The sequence below is a fragment of the Triticum aestivum genome, chromosome 4B (genome assembly GCF_018294505.1).
Source record: "Triticum aestivum cultivar Chinese Spring chromosome 4B, IWGSC CS RefSeq v2.1, whole genome shotgun sequence".
NCBI classification, from domain to species: domain Eukaryota; kingdom Viridiplantae; phylum Streptophyta; class Magnoliopsida; order Poales; family Poaceae; genus Triticum; species Triticum aestivum.
Window position 1 is genome coordinate 426,895,386 of NC_057804.1, and position 5,293 is coordinate 426,900,678.

Genomic DNA, 5,293 nt, shown 5'->3' on the forward strand with positions numbered 1-5,293 from the left:
CCATCCTCTCCGGTTTATATAGACACCGGAGAGGGCTAGGGTTTACATGGAGTCGGTTACAAGGAAGGAAATATAATATCCGGATCGCCAAGCTTGTCTTCCACGCAAAGGAGAGTCCCATCCAGACACGGGCCGAAGTCTTGAGTCTTGTGTCTTCACGCTTCAATAGTCCGGACGATGTATACAGTATGGCTGTCCGGATACCCCTAATCCAGGACTCCCTCAGTATCCCCTGAACCAGGCTTCAATGACGATGAGTCCGGCGCGCAGTCTTGTCTTCGGCTTTGCAAGGCGGGTTCCTTCTCCGAATACTCCAAGGTTATTATCGAACACGTAGGCCGTGTCCGGATCCGCAAAATGATCTTCACATACCACCATAGAGAGAATGATACTTCAGCTGACAACTTTTTAGACGACGCGATACGCCATTACGGTCAGGTCATTATGCAAGCCGTTTTCCCATGCCCAGCCTCAACGTATATTGCGAGGCGGTTTCCTTAGCACATCTTGTCGAAGCAAAGATCGTGTCCCCTTATCACGGGATTCTCATTAATACGAGTATGGGTAATCCAACCGCACCGCTAATCGTGGCGAGTGGGAGGTGAGCGGGTTCCACCAGGCAAGTGGGGAGACGCAAGAAGCTCTCTTACCTTCTCTTATGAATAGACAAGGTCTCCTCCTCTTTTACCCACGCCTTCTCCTCTGCTCGAGCCCTAACGCCCAAGCGCTCTATTTCTCCGTCGAAGAGAGGTTTTCCAAAGATGTCCGGATCCGGAGCAGGAGGCAAATGGATGGCCTCTACCGTCCGGGAGAAGGATATCAAAAGGCTCCGGGAAGCCGGGTATCTGGCCAGGAAGATCGGCCACCATCTTCCACCGGCGGGACAGGTTGTCCCTACTCCGGAGCCTCACGAGAGAGTCGTGTTCCTTCCCCATTTTGTCCGCGGGCTCGGGTTTCCCCTCCACCCATTTGTACGTGGAGTCATGTATTACTATGGGGTTGATTTTCATGATCTCCCCCCCAACTCTTTTCTCAATATCTCGACGTTCATCGTCGCATGCGAGGCCTTCCTCCGGATTCTGCCTCACTTCGGCCTGTGGCTGAAGATTTTCAATGTGAAGCCCAAGGTGGTGAGTGGCGAACACGCCGAGTGCGGCGGTGCCATGGTGAGCAAGATGCCCAAGGTAGTTTGGCCGAAGGGCACTTTCCACGACTCAGTCAAGGAGTGGCAGCAGCAGTGGTTTTATATCACCGAACCATGCGGCGAAAACTGGGCTGCAGCTCCTGAGTTCAGATCCGGAGCTCCACTGCGGCTCACGTCCTGGCCCAAGAAGGGCCCGAACTGGTGCTCGTCCGATGAGTTGTCACTGCTCTAGACGCGCGTTCAGAGTATGGTTAACAAGGACGTCAAACTTGTCGACGTGGTCCAGGTGATGCTAGTTCGCCTGGTTCTCCCTTGCCAGCATCGAGCCTGCACTTTGTGGGAGTTTGACCCAGCCGAGCACCAAACCCTCCGGGAGCTCTATGATTCCTCCCACGAGGATATGTAGAAGGTGCTCTTCAAGTCCGCCAAATGGCTGGATTCCACCGAGGATCGGGGGTATCGATTATCCCATTCTCCAAGCCCGGTAAGTTACAGCCACGCCCTACCCATCCATGCTTCAGTTGGCATGTCCTGAGAGAAAATTCTAATCATGCTTCGTCGTGACCTCAGGGATGGATAAAGAAGGTGGAGCGGATACAATGTCCAGCCCCACTGCCGGAGGAACTGGCCGGACCTCTTCTAACAAAGATGTTGGTCCCTGCGCCTTACGAGGCACCCAAGAAGGAGGCCTCCAAGAAGGTCAAGAAGACCCAGGGTGGCCTCCTTCGTCGCGAGGCTTCGGACGCCAGATCCGAAGGCTCCAGCGATGCTCCTTCTTTCGAAGATGAAGAGGAGGAAACAGAGGAGGATGAGCCTCGCTCTACAGGCAGGAAGAAGCATGCAGCTTCCCCGTCCCTGGAGGCTGAATCGCCCAAGAGGGGGTGAGGTTCCCCTCCAGAGGCATCCACCCCGGCTGCCGATAACAACCCGGAGTGGGATCCCGAGGCCCAGCCCCTGGGGAAATCGTAAGTAACCGAAATCTGAATACGCCTATGTATCCGGGGTCGTCTGGGCATAGTAGTCTTAACTGTCGCCACATCTCATACAACCCGGCAAGGTCTCCTGCCGGACAGTCCTCATCGGAGGATTCATTGAGCTCGAATGCTGTGTCGAGCGAGACGCCTCTGGGGACTCCTTTTCCGAAGTCTGGGCGCGACATCGAGGTGTCGTCTCAAAGAGACTCAGAGCCGGATAAGGTTAGGGAGGCCTCTAGGGCTCCAGGATCGGACGAGCGGCCACCTTCCACGGAGGAAGGTTTGACTACTCCGCCGGCAACCTCTGTCTACGCAGAGCTGCCGGGTGGTCTATTGACAATGTTAAGGAACACGTCCGTCGTTGATGAACATCAGACCCTTATGGGTACGGTGGTTGGAAAGATTCAGGCTGCCGAAAGTGGGCTGAATAAGTCCTGTCTTCGCCTTATAAAGGCTTTTGAGGTATGGTTTCTAAAGAACCTTTAAAGAATCATCATGATATGAGGAGTAGCCCCTGATACACTGTCCGGCGAAAGAGAGCCGGGCAGGGGATCAAACCCTCTATTTGTAATGGGAACCTTTGTTTAATGATGTATACCCATTTCTTAGAAAACAGGCATCCACGGAGAGGACTGCCGCTCATGATGCGGAAGTGTCCGAACTGAAGCAGAGCCTGGAACGGGCCGAAGAAGAACTTGGCCGTGTGAAGAAGCAATTAGAGGAGAAGCAAGGTATGTTTAAACACTGTCTTGCATTGGGCACAAATGAATAAGTGTTCTTATTGAAAAGTATTTATGTTATACGCCCTAGGAGCGAGTGCCGAATATGAGGCGCTGAAGAAGGCAGCGGCTGATGCCCAAGAGAAGGCTGCCGCCGAACAGGCGCTGCGTGAAAACACGAGGCCAGGGTCGTCATAGCTGAGCGGGAGCTCTAGGATGCTGTGACGAAAAGCTAGAGCTTGGAGCAGAGTCTAGTAGGGAAAGAATCCGAACTTGCCCAAGCTCTCGAAGCCGCAGAAGATGCTCGGGAAGAAGCCCGAGGTGTTGTACGGGACATTCAGGAGGCCCGGAAAGTTGCGGCTGGTAAGGCCTGTTGTATCTATGGCCATTATTATGTTATAGTTTGGAGAACTCTAAGCGGCGAGCTGAATTCTTGATTTTGCAGGGGCATTTCCGGATCTGCCTCGCAGCATATCAGATGTTGTCCAATTTTTACCGGACCGAGGAGATGGAGTCTGTGAGGAGGAACTTCTGGTCGCAGTATCTGGAGCCGAACTATCCGGTGCCTTTTATCGATCAGCTGAAGCAGCTGGTCGAACTGCACCAGGTGACCGAACTAGCCATGAAGGACTTGGTCATCCGGCTGTGGCCTGCAGAGCCAATTCCAAGCAGTTACTTCAGACTCGTGAAGCGGATTGTGGGCGCCTGTCCTCGGCTTGATACTATCAAGCGATCAGTCTGTATAGAAGGTGCACGCATGGCGCTTGCCCATGCAAAAGTGCATTGGGGGAAGCTTGACGCGGAGAAGCTAATAACTGAGGGGCCACCGGAGGGTAAGGAGCATCGCAAGCCCGAACTGTATTATGAAGGTGTAATGAAGGGTGCCCGCCTGGCGGCGGATAAGTGCACCAAAGACATTATATTTCCTTGAGGGCATTCTTGCCAATGTTTGTAATATGGGATAATGGCACTTTTGTTATATGTTGCATGTTTTATTTGAACATATGTTCTTCCTTTGCGGCTGTTTATTGTATGTAAATTCTGAGAGTTGGCCAGTCGTCGGCTTCAGCCCCCACGTGAGAAGTATGGGGGTGTTTGGGGTATTTTTGAACACTCTTTATCCCATGATTGGGTCCTTATAAGGAGGTGTTTCTCACCACGAACCAGGCAATTGGACTATAGGGCTTTACTACTCTCACTTAGCCATAGGAATTCGAGAATGGTCAGCGCAGCCCCTAGTGTTCGGAAGACCGGACTAGGGGCTCTATTGGCACCTGATCGGAAGACCGATCCATCGCAATCTGCATTTTATAGTGGCGTTATGCGAAGTAAATCTTTAAGGATTTTGCAAACCTGTCGAACAGCTGACCAGCTCTCGCTGCATCATGACAGTCAGTTTTCGGCTTTCTCTACTGAGGTGCTCATCCGGCAGAACCGGGACACAATTGCAGTAGTTCTCCCAGCGCTACCTTAGCCGATGGAACGGAACGTAAGGTACCAAAACATGGGAGCCGGGCAAACCCAACCAATGACCGAAGACATGATTCGGAGCTGATGCATATAGTTCTATAAGTTCGGGGTGCCGAGTGACCGAGAAGGTGGTCGGACATTATTGTCGTGCTGTGAAGCCCCTAGCATAACCAGGCGTAACACGAAGCGTGGCTGTCGTTTTTATGGCAAAGAGGCGTCGATGATAGACGACGGCCGGTGCATGCTTATTTAAGTCTATGCATTCCAGTAGTATGATATGTCTATGCATATGAATGCGATTTACGATTATGAAAAAGAGATGGTTTTTTGGCGGAACCTGTGATGGCCGGACTTTGGAGGGGGCTGTGAATGGATTGAAAGTGAATCCGAACTGCCTTCTACCTACGTTGTCCTGTCCTTGAGTGTCCGGCCGACTCCACGCCGCCAAACCTGTTCTGCATAAAAGTTAGTTTGTGAAGGTAAATGCACGGAGGCCGCCGAACGTCCTCTTGTGGTTGGTCTAAAGGTTCCTGATCGGACCCTGGTGACCCTAGCCGATATACTAGGAAGCAACATGGACTCCTTAGTTGGTGTCCGGATAGTTGGCTGTCATATCAAAATATTGACAGGCATGCACAACTTGCTACTCTGGCAGCTGTATGATTTTCGCTTCTAAGGGCGGGGTTTGGCTCTGCACGCAGGCGTGAGTGTATCACCGGTGCTGGCCTGATGATTTACCACGTAGAATCTAGTCAATGTGGTTCATCCTGTTAGCATACGGTGTGATACCGTATGGGGGGAATGCGCCGATGACGCGGCCTTATTTGGTTATCTGAAAACAACCGTTAGAGCGGCGGGCCAATGAACCTGGCCTTTGTGCCTGACATCTTGTAGAAGGTGCTATTTTGTAAATTCATACCCGCGGGGGCTTTATGTGTTATGGAGCCCCTGGACTACTAGGTCTGGGGGTACGCAATTGAATTGCT